This window comes from Anguilla rostrata, chromosome 8 (assembly GCF_018555375.3).
Source record: "Anguilla rostrata isolate EN2019 chromosome 8, ASM1855537v3, whole genome shotgun sequence".
Lineage (NCBI taxonomy): Eukaryota > Metazoa > Chordata > Actinopteri > Anguilliformes > Anguillidae > Anguilla > Anguilla rostrata.
Window position 1 is genome coordinate 16,995,244 of NC_057940.1, and position 21,549 is coordinate 17,016,792.

The 21,549-nt window shown below is 42.1% G+C and overlaps 1 protein-coding gene across 5 annotated transcripts in view; it reads left to right on the forward strand.

The window, feature by feature from the left end:
- The first annotated feature begins 19,761 nt into the window (after window positions 1-19,761).
- The window catches only part of LOC135260966 (protein 4.1-like), a 53,516-nt gene continuing 51,728 nt past the window's right edge, over window positions 19,762-21,549 (forward strand). For all 5 annotated transcript variants that reach the window (XM_064346737.1, XM_064346739.1, XM_064346741.1 and 2 more), the window contains exon 1: window positions 19,762-19,915. The gene's annotated coding sequence lies outside the window, so the exon portion shown is untranslated. The remainder of the gene's footprint in view (window positions 19,916-21,549) is intronic.

A 21,549-nucleotide genomic window follows, 5' to 3' on the forward strand; every position in this document is an offset into this window, starting at 1 on the left:
TTTCACAAACTGTATGTGTGTGTGTGTGTGTGTGTGTGTGCGCGTGTGTATATAAAGACCAGAAACCTGGGTTAATCAAAGCACTATGTGAAATAAGTCTACTGTACATTTATTTAGTTTCAGTAGCTTATTTTCCACGTCTGCTTCCCGCATATTGAAATACATGTACAGTCTACACTATGCTAAGAACAAAATTATTAAATGATGACAGATTTTCTAATTAAATGACAAAATCTTGGCTAAGTGGCCAAGTTAGACAACATATTTTTATTTGCCTTTTGTACACTGATGTTTGCAAAAGCAATAAAATTATTAAAATTAAATTATTGAAAAGTTCATTTTCAGTTTAATTTTCTCTTTGTAAGAGAATCTTTGTTACAGATTCATACAATTAAGCCCCAAATCTAGGGGATTTTGCCTTTTTCCCTCTACATTTTCTTGCTGATTAAAGCATCACAAATGCTCAATAATTCTCCCCATTGAGCATTGGCACCTGCCAATTACATAATCTGATCACATTACAGAACACTTAATACACAGGCAAAAGGACGTTGTAAGAACTTTGTGGTTGCCATCTTGGTTGTGTGGAATGAAAGCTAGCTTGCTAGCTAATAGTAATTACCCAAACATAAAAAAATGTAGCTTTCACAGCTGTGTAATTGTTGGAAACTCATTTCTATTTAATTTAAAAGCATTCTTTATCATTTCACGTACACTTTCACACATATTTTTAACAACGTCATTGTTTTCTTTGTCGTCATCAATGATGATATTCATACACCATACACCAGAAGTTACTGGAAACAAGAGTTCAAAGATGCTCCTGTATATTTATCTCTTCCTGTTGCCTATATTAAATCCCAAATGATTATACTGTAGTTCTGACAGTACCAAACAAACTTATCTTAGATTTTCTATGACATATTTGTGCTTTTATGCTGTAAAACAACAGGAGAGCAACCTCTACAGTGATCAAAGCAATTTACAAATGCAATTTACAATATTTCAGGTATGTGTAAATCAATTCCAAGATTTCTGAATGTATTTCAAAAAAACATTCTGCATTTAAAAATGACACAACAAAACCATTTTCAAAGAGTCCTATAAAATAATGAAAATACATCAAATGCATATTTGATCACTGTCTTGTCCGTTTGTTGATTAGTTTACTAATCTTATGCTGAACAAAAATCAGCGTAATCTGTGTGGCCCTACGTGTGTAATTTACTTACCACTAGGTGGCAGTATCCACACAGGAAAAGAATGGAATTAAATCCTGTCCCTAACTGAAAAGTGCAGCATATGCTGATAAAAAAATTTGACCATATTTGAGCATCAGGTGTAGTGACTGATCAGTTTTTTTTGTTTAGAGTGAAGTCTAAAACACAACTCTAAGTAAGGTTATTTTTGTCCTTTAACAATACAGAGAAAGTGACCCATACCTTAATTTTTGAAAGCTGGGTTTGTAATTCTCTTTATTCTTCCTTTAGTTAAAATTCCCTGAAATTTCTCAATTTAAGTTGGTGTAAAATTCAGCGCCTAGCAATATAGAAGTCTAAAACAATTTGGTGATATCATCCCGATTTTGTCAATGTCACATTCAAGTTTTTAGTTATTACCTTTAAGGCAAGACTTGGCATTATTCCTGGTTACATTTCTGAATTTATAAACCCTTACATTTCAAAATGCCTGCAAGGCCCATCTCTTGTACCCTGGTCAACAAGCCAAAAGGACATGGGGCTTTTCAGGTGAGAACTCCTGGGCTGCTCTGGCAGTTTCCTCTTTTAACAGCCTTCTAAAGGCCTGTGTGACCTACTGCCGTTTTACCTGTTTTATTGTATTTATTCTGTTCCGTTTATTGTGTTTCTGTTGCATTTATTGTGTTTTTATATCAGTATATCTGCAGTTTATACCTGTATTTATGTATTTCTGGCTTTCAACATATAAACAGCCCAGCATAAATAAAGCAGTAGCCTTGTGTACAGTACAGCATGTAAAGACCAAGGTGATTTTCCCCACCATTCAATTACATTAAGCAAACCAATATAAGGAGTTGTAAAACGGGCTGTTTTCAACCAAGATGTTCGCCAAGTTATATTTACTGCCTTGCTATTTTCCCAGAGTGCTGGACGTGGTCCTCTTGTCATGTTGATGTACGCCAGCAGAGTGGTCATTCAGGGAAAATGTCATGTGCTGCACTGTGACTTGGCTGACAGTCTTCTGCCACCCAGCATGACTACCCCCCCCCCCCCCCCTTCTAAAGGCCTGTGTGACCTACTGCCGTTTTACCTGTTTTATTGTATTTATTCCCCCCCTCCCCCAGAGCGAAAGCAGCGTCTCGGAGATAAGAATGTGAGTGAAACCCACATGCCAGATAAAAATCCAATCCCGCACCTAGTTAGCATACCGCCTGGGTTGACTTGTCCCACTGCATCTTCTAACAACCTCTTTAAATGAACCATTAAATTAACCATGTTAAATTTCTGCTGAACAGGTAACTAGATGGATTGTGTTTGTTTGCAGTAATAGCAGTCATATTTAAAGGACTGCAGAGATTGATGACTCTATCCACTGTTCCATGCAGTGTTCCCTCCAATATTTGTATCAATCTAGCTCATCTGAAGCACCATGCCATCACTTAAGCAGATCAGTTATTGTGGCAGCATGAAATATGTTGCTTTAAAATGTTAGTGCATACTAAAATCAAATAATATTCTTCATTCATTTCACACATACATTCATTCAGTTTTCTTCTTTTTTATATCACAATTTTCTCATTTATTTCCACTGTACACATTCTATTTCTTCCTCATAATAGTTTTGCCATAGAAATTCATTGTTTGACTGTTAGTGTAATGACACAAGCTTCTTCAGGCACATGCATCAGTGTATTGGATATATTTTGATATCCAAATGCACCACAGGCTCAGAGCCAAGTGCTATTTATTCTCCTGTGTTTTTAGAGCACTTGAGGTGAAGGCCTTTTTAGCATGCCTTGTTTACATCATCAGTGACTTCATATTTACTGAGCACTGCCTGACAAACCTGTTTTTCCAAAAGCCAGGGGAGAAGGTCATATTGTTTACATACTGACAAACATTAGATACAGATGCACGCAAGTCTGTGAGTGTACGCACACGTACACACGTCCACACACACACACACGCATACACACTCAGAGATGACTGTTTTCCAGAGTTGATGTATCCTTGCTATGAATTAACTGAGTATTTTGTATTCTATTTGCTGCAGTGATGGAGGAGACCACGTGCTGACAGTTGGCAACAGCAATTTTTTATTTTTTTGTTTAAGTTTCTGTTCACTCTTGGAGTTGGAGACATTTATGTGTGAATATGATCACAAGGTCAAAGATATTATGCTCTTTGAGCATAACTTTTCTTGTAAAACATAATTTTACGTTGTTTTGGTGTAGCCTGTTCTCCTGGCCTTTGCATCAGGCATCAAACTATCAATGTTAAGAGCAGGAATATTTTCCAGCTGATGATTCCCATTACATTACATTACATTACAGGCATTTGGCAGACGCTCTTATCCAGAGCGATGTACAACAAAGTGTACAAGGTCGAGCATTGTCATTATACACTTGAACTGCTTCAGTAAATATCCACCTGCTTCCATAAATAGCCATTTGCTTCAGTAAATATCCATCTGTATAAATGTATTGTATGTAGCCTAAATATGCGATCTGTGTAAGTTGCTCTGGATAAGGGCATATGTTAAAACTATGGCCGTTTTCTCAGACATGGATGAAGCCTAGTCCTAGACTAAAATAAAAAATTAATGAAGATCTCCACTAAAAAGTTTTTTGGCCCTAGTCTTAATCCATGTCTGGGAAACCAGCCCATAACTTTTATCTTTCATAATATTAAAACCTTAATGTTCCGATCATACTGATACAGGGTACATTATCTAGTAATGGAGATGAAGATAACTGGTGTTTTCAGAGATCAGTTCTGTGGTCCTTAGATAATTGCATTCTAATTAGCAGTCACGCTCTTGGTTTGGAGAGAATTAAACTAATATTGTGACAATCTTTCTCCCCTGTATACTGAAGTCTTTAGGGGAAAGAAATGCAAATGTTTTGATTGTAACCATCCATCAAATACTAAAAAAAGCAAAGAGATGGCGAAGGTGAATTTCATGTCCATCACTGTTTATTTTCACTTGGCTTTTCCTCCCATGAATAAATTATCTCCGGGGTATACATACTCTGAGCAAGAGGACTAAGGTCAGAAATCTATTGGGTCATTAATAACAATAAAGGATAACACCGCCACTGACAGACTTTACACTCAAGTTATCCACAGTGAGAGAAAGCAATGCTCCTCATGTTGTGCTTACAAAATGCAATTCCTGTTGCATTCGCAACAGGTGAGAATGTTGGCATGCATCTTCTGTTGTTACCATCTTGCACGGAGCTATTTTGTTAAGTAGTTATTTCATTAGATATACAGAAATTCACTTGGGGGAAAAAGCGACTGCTTCTGCAGTGGCTATTGTTCTGTGATCTACCTTGTAAAATATGTCAAGTGGAGTGTGTCTGCGCTGTTGAGAAGTGTTTGAATTCTCAAATATAAGTGGAGAATAATATGAGACAGTTAAACAGCCCTACTGCAGAATCTGGTGGGACTTATTATGTAACTTATTGTTATGTAACTTTTTATTCTAACTGGTGTCAATAATTTGTAATGGATTTTGATTTTTAAATTTTACTGGCTTATATTTAAATATGATTATTTTAGGCCTTTTCCCATCTTTCACCATCTTTGTCCTTTTTTACTTTACAATACCTACATTTTTCATTCACATTTTAGGCATTTAGCAGAACTTGTTACAATGCTTACAGTTTCTTTGCATACAGATTTATACAGCTGTCCATTTAGCATTGTAACTCAGGTGAAATACCTTGCTCTATGTTACAACAGCAGCGATCCACCTCGGACTCAAAATACTCCTAGTTTGGAGATGATCAAGCTGGAAACAAGACGGTTTATATACCAGCCATGCTGATAAGACCATGTCATTGGTGGGCCAACTTGGTATGCAGATTACAGATCATCACCAAATTCTGGATGGTATCCAGCTAGAAGTAGAAGCTGGTTCCAGCTGGATTCCAGAGACAACCTTGAAGTCGTGAGGCCAGTTTGCTAACCATTATCATTAATAACAATGTCCTTGGAGGAGCTGGAGCTGCACTGCATTAGAATGTTCATGTAACACCAGTCACATTTCCCCTGCTTAAAGAATATTAAACAGAAATTCTTCTGACCTGTAGCTAAGTAGCTGTAGTTTTCTACTTTATCTGCAGCACAGCATTATAACAGCATGTTGCTGTTCCACGAGGAATAAGCATCCGCCAGTTAGCATTTTTTATACACTTGGTTGGCGGTATTGAAAGAAAATTGATACTTCTACAGTGACTTTAATAACTTGAAGGGATCAATTAAAGTATTTGTAAAGATCCAATGTATGACATTGAGCAGGGACAGAAATGGTTTCAAAGAAACCATGGTGAGAAAGAAAATTGTTAATTTTTTATTTATCTTTAAAAACAACCCATGAAATGTGCCACAGGCACTCCGCGGTATTATTAAAACGCGCACTGCTTTCAGTATTTATGGTTCTCTCAGCAAAACCGCTCGTGCTGTCCGTACGGATGTAAGTGCATGGGCTATTACTGGGAAGGACAAGGTTAAGGGAGAAATAGGCTACCATGTTACTCACAAATAACGCCGCGTTACCATTATATTATATATGCATAGTGAAATCTTGACCAATACGAGCCCATATTATGCCCGATAGACTTAAATGGACGGTCTTAGTGGCCAATGGGGAGTGATATTTCCTGTTCTGGTATATAATAAGTTCACCCTTTAGTGGGTGCGGCTTAACAGATGGAAACGTCTGGCGTGGGTAGTAGCCAATTGTACACAGAGGAGGCGGAGTGATATCTCAGAGTTCGGTTGTGGTTGGGGGGTTGGGAGGGCGCTCGTACAGAATGAAACTGGAATGTTTTGCAGGTGCGAAGTTCTTTTACCTCTTTCCCGTGAGGTGGGCTCTTGTAAGTCTCACGGCACTGCTTGCTGGACGATTGTAAAATCCACGTTTTGCCCCCACTGATATATTCCAGCGGCTTACAACGAAGGACCGGAGGCAGGTATCCAAAAACGCTCGCGTTTGACGCTTTAAGTGACAGCTTGTATACGGCACTCGCACCGCGGTCTTTGTAGCTTGTAGTGTTGTGGGACGATTTTTTTTTACGAATGTAAGGAATAAACACTTGAGTTTATGAGTTACTGCGCGCTCCATATTCCTCAAATACCACATTTAGAATTTGCCGATAAAAGGGAATTATTTTAATTTTCGACTACTTGACAAATATTCTGCTAATAGGCTAGCCAGGTGACAAACATTTCGAATAGTATTGCCTTTAAATAATTATTAGTGTATAAATGATGCAAGAGCAGTCAGTGGTTTTTTAACAGTATACTTTGTACCGCTTATGATTGCTTTGGTTTATTTCAAATATTGATTTCACGGAGGTCCACTTCTCTGGAATTGTGATCTACAGTAGACCCTAGTGCCTTCGTTCACTTGGTTAGGCTGCGCGACCCTCGCTTTTTGCTTACTGCAATGATATTCTCTATTTCTTTGTTAACAAAAGTAACAATATATTGTAGAATTTAGTTCTCCATTTAGCTAGGTTCTATATTTGAACATGGTTCTTGATATATCTTGTTGTGTTGTCTGAGGGTTCTGTTTTTTTTGTTCTTCACTTCGGTTTTATTGATGTCGTTTTCAGTATCTACATTTACTTTTAGGTCGCGATATGTCAGTTGCTATTTTTTAATGATGAAAACAAAACATTTTAATATAATTTTTAAAGAAATGTCTCATTGTTAGCAGTCTTTGGTGAGCACAAGCTCACCGGACGGGCTCCACAGCTGGCTGGAGGCATTATTATTATTAACCTCTCTGGCACTCCCCCTGGGCTAATGCGCTACATTAATCAACAATCCAGTGGGGCTACAGTCAAAGATTTAGGAAAATTCCCAATTTCCCCCTTAAATAACTTAAATTACACAGAATAATCAGTTAATCAATCAATAAAAAATCCCAGTTTATGTTTTCTGATATATTTTTCTAAATTTATCTTACGCGTTAGTAATTGTTTTTTTGTTTGTTTGTTTGTTTGTTTGTATCAGTTTTGCTAGGAAAAATCAATTTCAATTGGATGCGGTATATTGGATGTCCTACGTATCTGATGGCTTTAAAAGCTCTTCTCAGTGTAAGAGTGGAGAATAGACTAATAAGGATGTCTAACTGTGGAACTAATACTTTGTAGAAGCATTTCACTGCTCTTATCAGCTTTAAAAGCCTGCATGCCTTATGCCTCTTGTAACATCACAGTTGGCTGCCTGGTAGCAGCATGGACCGTGCCCTTTTACAAACACATGTACAGTAGCTGACTGAAATAAAAACATGAAAGAAACCGTGCTAAGATTGTTAACGGTAACTAATATAAGTGGACTAAAGGCACATCCCTTGTCGATTACACCTTGAGAAATCTGACATTTCATGTTCTTCTTTTCATGTCTGTCGTCTCCTGAAACTACCCTCGTCACTTTCAACGTGGTGGAATGTGCCTGGATGCACCGTGGGTTCTTGTGTAATGGTGAGTATTGTGGTTTCTTGACAGAAATTCTCATCGGCTTGTCTGTGGTTAATTGATATTCCTCATGAGCTGGAGGGGTGCTTCCACACCCTTTAGTGGGAACGTGGAGAGATGCTGTCATGTTCAAAAGCAGGCTTTGTTTCTCTGGTGAGATGTAGATTTGTTTGGAACGGGGGCAGCTGATGGAATGGGGCTAACTGAACCACAGTCCCACACAGTGCAACCACCCCCTGGCTCTTGTTTGATTTTTTTTAAGCATTAATACAGGTTTATCAGTGTTTCATGAAATAAGCCATTGCCCTCAGTGAACCTTGAAGATGCTCTGAATTGTCACTGAATTAATGCTGTGGTGCCATTTTCTTTGTGCAAGTGATGGATCATACATTTTCCTTGCCCAAGACTTAAGCTGGATTTCCTTTTAAAAGAATTCCGTCATTGACATAATTACATTAAAGTAGCCTTGATGGAGGGAATAAGGTACATCCTTCAGCTGGAGCTGTGGAAGTCAATACAGTTCTGTATTAATGACGTCCACTGAAGCTCTGTGTAGCTGTGTGTCCTAACGAATTTCAGAGCTGAAGCAATGGTCTGGGATCAGGTTTCCTCTACTCATATCCTGACCTTATCCATTATGAGCCAAATGCTGAAAAACTGATTCTGGGTCAGTCCTTCTACTCTGAGATTCTTTATAAATATGTGGCTTGAACTTTAAGCTTCAGGGTTTACACTGTCACAAAGTAGGTATGCCTGGATTAAGTGAAGTGAATGCCCCCTCAGATGTGGCAAGGCAGGTGCTGTTTTGATATGTTTTGGGCAGGCTTTTTAGTGACTGTGTGTTCCGTCATGTCAGCCTGGGGTAAAGGTTCAGCAAACCCTGCATACGGACTTTCACCATTATGGTAGGGCTCCTTTTGCGTGGAACATGATCTCAGCAAAAATAAAGGGATAGGATGGCTATCGATCCATGAAAATCAATCACACTCTCTTTATTCCTGCCAAGTCATAAAAGGTCCATTACTGGAACGACTTGCAGTTCCAGACTGGATATATTTTCATATCCATTTCGGTTATAGCCGGGCATATATGAGGGAGCATTACTGTAAAGCAGAAGGGCTTATTTAACTGTGGTGTGAGTAATCTGAGTATATAGCCTATATGTCAGAGCACCTTGCTAGTTTGGAGCGATGGGAGTGGAAGGGTCCTCATTGTGCTGTGCTAGGGAATGGGGAGAGGCCATTCATTGTGGAAATGAAAGGGAAATATTCTCTCAGAGAGCCTGTGAAGCAGCTGGCAGTAGATTATTCCCGAAAGGAATTATACATGTGGTACCCAGCTGCCCGTGATAGACAAAGCAAACAAACCTTAATTAATTACTGCTGTCAGAGCCACTGAAATTGCACGTCAGATACAGTGGCTGTGGCAGTGATATGTTGACATTTGCGTTCCTCAGGGACTCTTCTGTAGATTGTCCTGTAGCCTTTATTCTTCCACACATCCCCTTGTATTTGTAGAAATCCTACTCATAAAACTGTCACAATGAGGTTAAGAGAACAGTGAGGTGTATTTTGACACATTACTGACAGTTATTCTGTTGCTCTCACTGTGCAAGCTTTGCTGATCCTGAAAGAATTTACTGTTGAAGTTTGCCTGCTGGATAAGTGGAAGCGAGTTCTCTCGCCTGATGGCCCATGTTTCCTCCTCTGTGTGTCAGCCGTCTGTGTGACTCATCTGTAGGGGATTACCATCGCACCACCCGGTTGTTCGCTGGCTCAGTCTGCTCTGAAGATTGTTTTCATGGTACATTTGCCAGCCCTTTTTCGGCTAAAGCAGTGAGTTATCAGGCAGCTGAAACATGGTCTTTTATGTAATTTCCTTGCGAGTCTTTGCTGAAGGGCACCCCAGAACATGTTAAACAGCTTCAAAAGTCTCAAATGTCCTTGAGTCTGGTGGTATTGAGTCCTGGAAAGGACTGCAAAGGCCTGAATTTAGATTTCCTGAAAGTTTTGCTTTGACCTTTCCATCAGTTCAGGTAGTAGAATGGTGTAGTGGTTGATGAGTCTGGACCATCAGCCCCCCATTGTGGGCAGTACAAGACCCTTGGTACTTAATGTGAGTTATTCTACCTGAATTACTTTGGGTCACATTGCAGAAAAACCAGTTCAAGCTTCAAGTTATTGTCTGGCATGTGATTTGATTGTCAGGAAGCTTCTGTATTATTCCTCCATGTATATGATTTGGATATGTAAACTTTAAGCTTGCTAAGTCATCCTTAGAAGAAAGTTTCTGCCAGGTGCCTCAGACCAGACTGGTGGAGATGAACGCCTGTAAGGATTGGCTGGAGCGTATCGGGTCTCTGTGTCCCTGTGATCTGTATTGATCCTGGAAATTCAGTCTTCACAAACCTTCTGCTTCGCCTGAGGGCACCTTGTTTGCTTTGATCAGATTTCCCACATGAAAGATAAAGATGAATCGGCCAAACCGTTTACTTTACTTTACTTTAAGGAGTCTTTTGCTATTTTATTTAGACTCAATGTGCTGTAGCACTGTGGAAATAATCACTGCTGGAGGAAATTCACTGAAAGACCTTTTTAAACAGAGAATAAACTGAGATGAAAGGCTGTATTAGAACAGCTCTTAAAACCTCCACCTTTATCTCCTGGGGGGATAAATATAATATATTTACAGAAGGAGCCCTATTTTGGAGAGCCTACAGCCAATGTGATTCTAGAAGAAACTAAGGGAAAATGTTTAGCTCAGTGCTATCAAATTACATTTTTAGGGTGTATATGCCAATTTTGCTAGGTCCTCCAGCTATGTACGTTTCCTATAACAGACAAACCATAACAACAGTAGCACTATTGATTTACAAATTGCCCCCTCATACTGGTACATCATTATTATTGTGATTATAGTAGTTTTTCAGGGTGAAATTATCAGCACTTCTGTGTTCCATGCAATCATTGTAATGTAAACTATATTTTTAGAGAACAGTCCTGTGTGAGATTTAAACCTAAGAGAGCTAACCTCTAGTATTTCTTATCTGATGCTGTGAATTGTATAAACCCAGACTTTTGCACTAAGGTGAAAAGTCAAGGAGATAAACCGATAGATAGGGACGTTCTCCATGTTCAACAGGCATTAAATAAGTGTTTAGGTGCTCAAAGGTTGAAGAAGTCCAGAGAGTATTTCCACCCCCCCCCCCCCATTCATCACTGTCAGCAGTTTCAAAGGAAGCCTGTGGCATTTTTTGTCATACCGAGCAGGTAGTGGCTTCTTTCATCAGCGCAAACTTTGGACGCCTGAGACAGGAGACCCTTCAGTCTGCATTTTGCCCCTGGGACCGCACGCAGGGACGGCGCAGGGGCACGTGAGCGTAGCGCACCGCTAAGCGAAAAGGCCCGGGGCGAGGCCGATAACGGGCCACGGCGCGATAGGCGCGCTCAGTAGTGCTCCGCTATCTCTCCCTTTCACATCATCTCTGGAGGACCGAGCGGCCCCAGTCTTTACCTTTTTAAGCGATGCTGCCGCTATCGCTGGTTATTTATAGTTTGAAGTTTCGCAGCCTGTTTGCTGTGATGGGCTTTCTCAAGAGCAGGTCGGCGATGATATTGGTCCCAGAGAGCCGAGCAGAACTGCAGCCTGAATTATGTTCTCATAATCAGCCCTTAAGCTTTTTGCTGTCTTCCCCCCCGGTGTACAGTGTAAGTTGATGGTGTTCAACTTACAGTGTGAAAATAACACATTATCAGAGAACCCCCGATATAGACAAGCCTTCTAAAATTAACGAGAGTGAAGAAATATTAAACGTTAAACTGGTTATCATGTGGACAGAATTCCTGTGACACTGGGACCGATAGCAAGTGGTTTAGAAAAAGTGGATATACACAGTACTATCATTCTATATACCAAAAACTTGATTATGTAAAATAACATGCCATTCAAATGGCTTGACTTGGCTGTGCAGTGTAGGCTACTGAATAGAAGAAGGGTCACTTGAATTTCTTTTTTTAATCTCCCACACATTGTCGTTATCGTTGAGGTTTTCGATTGTGTCTAGTTAAATTTTTATCCTAATTTAGATTAAGCCCACGGGTATTTAAATCAGAATTCTAGTGGTAAGTCTGTTATTAACCGTACACAAAGTGAGAAGAGCCAAAGATACCTTTTAAAATGCTGTCTCATTAACACCTTGGCAGTAATGGCCCGAGAGCCTTGTTCTGTAGTGTTGGGTTCACAGTGTTCTTCACAAGTTAAGATTTTGCTGTGAAGTCTCAGACAGAACTGGCTATGCTTTTACCTTGTTCAGCCAATCATTGTCTGCTCCACTCCGTAAGCTTCGGTTTGTGGTAGAGACGTGACGTTCTGTTCTCTCTTTTTATCACGGGTTAGTGCTACTTCTGTTGTCGCTAATTAGGCTATGTTGCCTTTATTTTTGTCTAACATCTTTCTCTGAGTTAATTTAGTTTCCCAGTTTCATCTTTATACACTACAAAAAAAGTTTTAAGTGTTTTAGTCTTGTAATGAGACTTTGAAAATATTAGCTTGTTTTAAGATTTGAAAATCTCGAAATGAGTTAAACTGTCTCGCTTCGTTGGCAAATATAAATAACAGAACAGAGGTGACCTCTGATTTCAGCCAGGCACACAGAGCTGAGGGAGGAGGCAGAGCGATGACACGTCCGAGTGGCACTTTATGCCGCTCACGTGGCGACGTCACTGGGTGTAAATCACCTTTTTTTTAATACGTGTCATCCGGGTCCCTCGGCGAGATGGCGGGCCATGGTTCATCTGTGGGTCAAAGGGCAACAGCCAGGCCGCAGGAAACAGCAAACGCAGCAGTGCTGTCTGGAAGAGCCACGGTCCCTCTCCTCAGCGGGGCTGATTACAGTGCAGAATCCTCTGCAGCTCGTTGGAAATGTGCCGTGTAACACGCATTCCAGTGCTCTTCTGTTCTGCACATGCTCATTATGCAGACTCAATGCACACACTTACAATGCACTCACGCATTGCTGACCCAAGTGCTGTAAATCTCCGGTCTGGTCCTCAGCCTTTTCCGTACGAGCTGTACTCGGTCCTCTGTAAGGCACGGACGTCAGGAGCACATTTCTTGTTTATGCAGCCCTGATTATAGCTCCAAACAGCTCTGGTTCTAATTACTGGACCCGTTCCACGCAGATGGCGGGAATGTTAATGCTTAATGTGGGCCACGCTGGGGCTGGCGATTATCATTTAAAGCGGCATGCCGGCCATTAAGCGGCCGGTGTGATCCGGCTCCTCGCCCTGTCGGGGCGGGAGCGGGTGAAGGTGTCCCTGAGAGAGAGCAGGAGCCCTGCGTCTCGTGCCATTGATAAAACGTGTGAGAGAACGTAAGAGGAACGTTCCCATAATGAGCCAATCGAAAGCTGGACCTTCGGGCTGATCGAGGTCGCCCTTACCGTCCTTGTAAAGGGAGGCTCATGGGTAATTCACGGCGTTGGCTTTGTCGTTGAGCCTGTAGTGCTTCCTGCGATGCCTTGCCTGTCTCCCGGTCCCATGCACAGGGTTTCCCCTTTACCGTACCACGTGGCAGGGGCATTAGTGCTGACTAAAGGTCAGAAATTCAGATTTATGAGACTGGTTCCTCTCGGTAAAGATCTGCCCGGTGATAAGACCTGGCAGATGGGTCTAAATGGCCAATATTTAACCTGTCTCTTCCCCCCTCTTCATTCATTTACCGCTCGGTGAGTCATGGCAGCGTGAGCAGCGTGCACGCTCTGCTGAGGCCGAACCCAAGCCCCACAGGCTCACAGCACCTCCTGAACAGCGCTAATTTGCTTGTGTTGCGTTGTTTGTTTGCTTTAGTGTGTTTTAGGTCTCAAAGCAGGACTGGGCGACAGCGTGATTTTTAGGTCTCAGAGCAGGACTGGGCGACAGCGTGATTTTTAGGTCTCAGAGCAGGACTGAGCGGCAGCGTGATTTTTAGGTCTCAGAGCAGGACTGAGCGACAGCGTGATTTTTAGGTCTCAGAGCAGGACTGGGCGACAGCGTGATTTTTAGGTCTCAGAGCAGGACTGAGCGGCAGCGTGATTTTTAGGTCTCAGAGCAGGACTGAGCGACAGCGTGATTTTTAGGTCTCAGAGCAGGACTGAGCGACAGCGTGATTTTTAGGTCTCAGAGCAGGGCTGAGAGACAGCGTGATTTTTAGGTCTCAGAGCAGGACTGAGCGACAGCGTGATTTTTAGGTCTCAGAGCAGGACTGAGCGGCAGCGTGATTTTTAGGTCTCAGAGCAGGACTGAGCGACAGCGTGATTGTTAGGTCTCAGAGCAGGACTGAGCGGCAGCGTGATTTTCGCTGAGCGTTGGCGCTGGTTGGCGCTCTTTAGCGGTGGCGAGGCGCTTGTGTGTGCACATCCGTGCTTCCTCTCCCCGTCTCCCGCCGAACCGTGAGCGGAATCCTCAGCGCTCCCCCTCCGGCGTCCGGGCCGCAGTGCGCGCATGTCGGGCGGCTGCGCTGACTGATGATGATGATGGAAGCGGGAGCCAGGCGGAATTCATTTGCATAAGTAATTAGCAAAGCAAATGAAATGCAGATCCTAATGGGAGAACTGCGTAGGTGTGAATAACTGAGGCCTCCATGAGGTCCAGGAGGCCTGGCTGATAACGAGGTCATTTGTGGGGACAGGTGCTCCAGGTGCATGGTAATCCAGGGCACTCATTGGTGGGACCGGAAAGGGGAGGGGACACTCTCGCCCACGGTCCATTCCTGCAGGTGTGGCTTCCCTTTGGGTTCCCTTACCTTTCCTCTGATGTGCGGTAGAGAAGGCGTGAGCCTGACATTGTGTTGGGTGAAAATTCCTGCTTGATTTCATACTGAGCTGAATGTGGGTTCACAGAGCAGGTTGAACTGGGGTGAACAGGAATCAGCACTTTGTATTGATTCACATTGTGGTATTGACTTTTGGCAGATGTGAATAAAGCAACAGCAAAAAGTCTGTCATTTCAGTTCATATGGAGAGGGAAAATATGCTGTCATCAAAGTTTATTTCAGATCATTTTCCTTGGAAGTCTTTTTATAAGCTGTACTGTGTGTTCTGTGTTATTGTCTCTTCCTGTACTGTAAGCAGAAACAGTAGGCTAACTGGTTGAATAGTATCAACATATTTCCTGTATATATATTTATAGGCTTGTTTTTCGTCCTTCTTCAAAGAACAGAGGGCTCTTTTCTCTCCTCTGTTAATGTCCTTTTAGAGAACTTATGAATGCAGTTGTAGTGCTTCTAGGGAGAGAAGCCTAGATTCCCTCAGGTTTTTGCTGGTGAAGGACAAAATATTTAATGGTTGATTACATTACATTTGATGTGAAGCTTCGCTCTTCCAGTGTGTGAGCAAACAAATTTAATCACCTTTTTGTCTATCGGCGTTTCGCAGAAGTAGCACCTGCCGGTTAGATGCAGGTTAAAAGCGCCTCATAGTCGGGATGTGTACAAAGCCATTAGAGTTTGTGTCCTGTCATTAGCTCACCGCCAGAATAACTGGTGCATTTCAGAGGACTTGCAGCTGTTTATACGAGCTACACAGTGCTGCACACAGGCAAATGGCTCGATATAAAAGGCATGCAATGCCAAAAAAGGTGTCTTATTTCATCAGTGTGGGTTTTTGCTTTGAGAGCTGTTCAGATAACCCTTTTGCACCAGATGCCCCAGCTTTTGTGCCTGTGATTCTGAAAAACTGGAGGAGATTGACCTGAAGGGGGAGCTGGCCCTAAATTAGCCTAGATTAGCTCCACCCCTTCATCCTGCTGCACAGAACTACTGCCAGGACCAGGCAGTCAAACAAACAAGCACGGATGCACACACACACACACGCAGACACATACACAAACACACAAACGCACACACCTACACGCACACACACACACACACCCACATGCAGATACTCACGCACACACAGACGCACACACGCAGGCACTCACACAAACACACACACACACATGCACAGACAGACAGACACACACACACATATGCAGACACATGCACAGACAGACACACACACACACACACACACACACACACACACACTGAAGCCCTGATCGATTTCCCTGCCAGTCTGATCTCATGGGCGATGATGTCAGAGGAGCGGCTGTGCTGTGAGTGAAATGAATCAGGGTGAGCACGGCGGGCTGCGTGTCCTGGCGCGGCCCGCGCTCGATAAAACAAAGCTGCCAAATAAACCCGACATGCATTACCATTAAGCAGGGCGCGGTGCCTTTGTGCTGCCATGGTTACGGCACTGTAGCAGGCCAATGGGGGCGTCTCTCGGGAGGGTCAGGGGGGGTCACGGAAGAGTGGCCGCCTATTAGATCAGCCAGGTTGTAAAGAAGAAGTACGGGGGAGATGACGGCCTGTCGTTTTAATTGCCATCCTTCCCAGCATCGCAAAACTGGCGTGTAATTTCATTTTATTGTCCTGGCCTGCTTCGAGAAACACGTAAATCTCCCAGACATTTCATTGTCCTGTTGTTTGCCTTAGGTGATATAGAAGGCTTTTGGGAATGTATTGATTTTGCTTCCCGCTCCCCTCCTCTCAGCCAAACTTGGGAACTTCTCCCCTATCATTTTTCCAGAATTGAAATTCAGACCATCACGTCAGTAGGTTGTAATAAGCCATTTCTTATTCCCAGATGTGATTCGATCTGCGTTCTTTGCTTTTAAATACTGGTGAAAGGAAACTGAGTCATGAATTAAAAGCATCTTCATCTCTGTGCAAGAAGTTGCTTTGAACGTTTTAGCAAAAAAATCTGAAATCCAAAATAATTTGGGGTTTTAGTCTGTCATTAACTTTTTTATCTTGCCGTACCAAGCCATACCAGTGCTCTAAAGGCAGAGAACTTTTGGGATGCAGACAAAAAAAGTAATAATTTTTCAGAATTATTTTTGGAAGCATTAAAAAGAGACTTGTATAAATCAAAGAATCAAAGCCCTTCGCTGGAAATGCTTTGGTCTGCCAAGCCATTGAAACATGAGATGGAGGAACAGTTCTTCAGAAATGCACAAGGAAGCTCTCATGACGGCAGCAGCGCGCAGCGTTTATGAATGGGTTCTGTATCGCTCTGGCCTCGTCTCTGGATAGGCCTCGTCTGTTCGCCGCGAGCCATTATCTCAAACTCACTCACTCAGATGCGCCTGAATTGCCTGTCGAAACGTCCGCTGATAAAATAACTCAAGGCTGTGCCTGTCACTGGTCTGTTTGCCTTGTCCTGGCCCCTTATGCTCACCACAGAAATAATGTGTACTGGACTGTAGGCCCTATGTCGCGTTACATCACTGCATGATTATCTTTTAAAAATGCTTCGCAATTACATTAGTAAATACAAATTTACAGTATTTTTGTTGATATAGCCTAAGATGCAATTTTAAAGCTAAAGGGACTATAACTAAAGTTGCATGTTTAAGTAAACTGTGTGATTCCTATCAGCATTACTCCTACAAGCTTCCTAATGTTTCCTGCTATTCATTTCATTAGCAGCAGCATGTAGGCTACCTTTTGCAAGCTATGAAATGAAAGAAAGCAAGTACATTGGCTGTTTGTTATCTTTTATTAAAGTAGCAGACGAACATACCCAGGCATAGGCTACAGCATGTTCCGTTCCCTCTCATTATGATGGTACATTTAATTTACAGTGGCTTGGAATAAAAAACTAAAACAATCTACGAGCAACTGTTCTCTGTCCTTTCTAAGAGACAGGAAAGTGAACTTCTTGGTTGTTGTCTCAGTATGTTGATATTCATGAGATTTTGTGGGAGGGACATCAACAATCCAATCAGACCAGGGATCTGTTTCTGCTGGTTGTAAGTCTAGTCTGTTATCGGGATGTCAGGACTTTTCTTAATGGCTGGGTCTGAGTTTGCTGCACTTAACGCACCCTTCAAAGACAGGCAGTTTATGGAGACAGGCAATGATACATCCCCAGTGAAGAGAAACGCCTTGCTCTTCGCTCCTCAGAACCGTCCCTGACGCATTCAAACAGTCGTTTGTTATTAGCCAGACATCCTTTAGGGGCAGCAAACCTTCCCTTCTGTGCTCCTGCAAACAACAAATTAGTTCTAACTAGTCCACTTCAGCTCAAGTGCTCATAGACTGAAGTATTTTCCGACCATTTCCTACATATCAAAGGCCCAGCTCTTAAACAGGCCTCTGAATTTGAAGCTCTGAAGCCTCTCTGTGACTTGCAAACAGCATATTTTTAATGTTCAGGGTAATTATATCAGATGTCTCACAGAGGCACAATACTGTATTTTCAGTTGGTTTTATTTTTAAAAATTGTTTTGTAAAAACACTTACTTGCATGCAGCCCCTGGGTTCTGAAAGAACCTCATATCAGATTGTTTGTATTTAATATCTGATGGGTTGCGTCATGTGATTCAATTGTTACAACCTGCTACAACCCCTTCCACTTTTTTCTGTCTTAACTTGCATAATGGCTTGATTTCACATAATTTAATAAAGCTGTTCTGTTCAATTCAATGTAGTCAAGATAAGGAAAACTTTTTGGCATGGTGGTCATGGTAGATGATGTAGGCAGTAGTCCTATTTGGAAATATTAAGAAAGCTACTGCTGTTGGAAAGTGTGCTGTTGTGCTTATTTTTGCTTGTTTATTTATGTAATGTGAACATATTGGAATTATTCCTAAATTACAAGTTGTATGATGTTTGTGATCAGTTTCACAGTAACCATGGAAAAGTGGTGTCTGTCTGAAATGAAAGAAGTTCATCTGAAGCAAGAGGAAAATTGGTTAGATATGGTAATGGCAACCCAGCAGTGACCACAGAAACTACTTCCTCATCAGCTGCATGCGAGCAGCACGTAACTGACCGCGCTGAGCTGACATCACAGGCTAACTCTCACCCAGCCCAGCTGGACACAAGGCCTGAAAATCCCCCTGACAAACGGTGCATTCCCTTTAATAAAAAGCCTGCTGACACTAGTGTGTGTGGATTAAGGCAGGGTAATGCATGACGCCATTTGTGGAAGGCTCAGTGGAAATAGAGAGGGGTGACATTCCATGGTTGTCTTTCGAATGGACATGGAGCAGGAAAAGGTTAGACTCTATGGCCACCTCCTGAGTGGAAGCAGAGTGGGGGCCAGTCTATACTTACTTCTCATGGAGACGGCTCAGTTTACAAACTAAGTTGGGGTGGCCTCTAAAGTGGGGGGACCTCAACTGATTGTGGGCATAGGGCAAATAATTTCCTCTCATCCTAGGTGACTGGCACAGTTGCATTTTTGGCTGGACCGCAACAGTGGGGCCAGCCCTACAAACGCGAATGTCTGTGGCTGACTGAGTGACTGAGTGATGACGTTACACCATTGGTCGGCTGAGTTATGAAGTTACACCATTGGTGTATCTACAGCTTAATATTTCACTGACTGAATTCAAATTAAGCAACTTTGTCAAGGGTACAAGGGCAATGCCTCACTTGGGAACCAAACCTGTAACTTTGGGGTTGTTAGCAGTTGTAAATTGTAAGCATTCACTGACCATTAACCTGCATATTGAACCCTGGATTGAGTAGCCTATCCCAGGCATGGAGCTATGCTAAGTGTCACCATTTACTGTAAAGCCAATTTTACCAGTGAATAGCCCTGGACCATATTTTAGGAATGCACAGGGGAATCTATTATTCTGATTTCATTATTCCACAGAGTATTTCGTTTTGGTCCATATTCATAATCTCAATGGCATCATCTGCTGTGGCTTAATTGTCTGCACTCAACCATGACTAAGCAAATACCCTCTGCTATAAGAATGTAGATGGTGGCAATATATTTGTATTCTGTGAAATTTCTGAAACAAAAGTGTAGGCTGTTCAATTACAGGGTGTAGGTAATACATAACATGACATTTATTTAAGGCATCACTGAAAGGAATGTGATGTGTTTATGTACTTTTTAAATCTTTTGTACATTTTTAAAAATTTTGAAGATCGTATTCGGCGCGTCGGATTGCATGCGTATCATATTCACCATGAGTCATGGCAGAAATGAAATTCGCGTCTGCGTTTCTGTTTTGTAAATGAGAGGGCTCGGCTGGCTGTCTTTGGGTATCCCAGAATGCTGCAGTGTCCCGTGCTCAGTACAGCTTGGCTCGCGCTGAGGCACAGGCAGCTGCTCACGGAGACTCTAGCGCACATCGTCCGGGAAGCCGCAGCTTGCAAACCCGAAGAGAGGAAACGACTTACCCGGTAAACACCACCAAACGACCCTGCTGGAGACTTCTGAAGTAGAAATGTAGAATGATTTGCATTTTGCGCTATTACTTCTTTTTTTGGTTTGTGTGCAAATTGGGTTATTGTTAGCCAGTTAGCTAGCTAACGTTAAACATTTCCTTCCAGTGGCCGTGCATCTCCCGCGGCCAATGACAAGGTGACTGTCCCAAAATAATTAACCTCTGTTTGGGTATTCACGGATGCGCTAGACCAGGTGCAATAATGCTGGAGTCATAACTGGTCTAAATACACTTTTGCATTGTTGCAAAGCACTTCGGTTATCAGGTTGCTAGCTGTGCTGTCATGTATCTGTCTGCATCATTTCCGACCGGAGTCTGGCTTCATCATTATCTACGAACCAACGTACACGCAATGTCTAATTTATGTTTTTTTAAAAATATATATTTCATTGCATTGTTTTTAAGTAAAATATTGGCCGCTACATATTCTATGTACTGAAAATGTTTGTATAGACAAGGAGAGGCTCATCATTTTTATTTACCTATTTTCATAAAAAGAAATGCAAGTCAAATGTAGTGTAAGTGAGGAACTTTATGATATGCTAGCTGCGCACTGTTCCTTGTTGTGATCGTGGTTTGTTTTTGCAGCATAGATAGGCAGTGATTGGGTCGCCTGTCCAAGCTAGGCACAGCAGACGACTCCTTTTTTCGGGTAGTTTTGATTTGCACCCCACCCCCCTTCCCCGACGGTTTCGGCTTACGGTGTCTTAGTTCTGCAATGCGGTGGGTGTGGCTTGGATGTCGCTGCTGTAGTGGGCTATGACACTTGTACCTCAGCAACCGCGCACTATCCATAATACGCCGCCAGACAGGACATCTCCGCCGGGCAGAGCTTACAAACCCACGTCGGGCACTTCAAAGATAAATCAGACAACAGCGAGAAGCCAGAACAGTTAAACCACACAGTTGTCTTACTGCACATTTACTTACTACACAGAGGGTCAGACCAAGCATTACTTGCCTTGAAGCACATTGTTGAGAGTGTTTGGGTGTAGAGTTGGAATAACTGTGAGAAATGATGTAAAGGCAAAATAACAATTCCTTTCTGTATTAATTTGTATGGGCAAAAGGGTGTCACTTCTGTTTAAGTCATTATGCATTTATTTGAACAAATATATAGGCTACTATTTTTGCCTGCTTTGTGCACCATGGTTATGACATGTTTTAAACTCGAATGCATACGTTCAAAATGTCAAGCTGATTTAGTCTGCAAACAGTGCAGATTTTTTACAGGTGGGTGGATTATCCACTCAGGGCAGCTGAGTGATTCAGCAGGTGCCACTCCCTTTAATCTGAAGATATTCTCATTTGGAGTACGTTTTCATGCATGTCTCATTTGGAAATGCCAGTTGAGAAATGTACCTTGTTCTACTATTTCTTTCTTTCTACTGTTTCTTTCATCTTTTTTTTTTTACTTCATGCTCTCACTTTCATGTTGTGACCCCACCCCGCGTACCTTCTGAACTCATTTCTCTCGTGCCATAATGGGAGAAACAGGGCCCTGCTTTTGATGTAGATCTATTAGTTATCAAAGTCAAAGATCTGGCAATTTGGACAATTTAGTCTTCCCTGTGTGTCTTTCCTAATGTT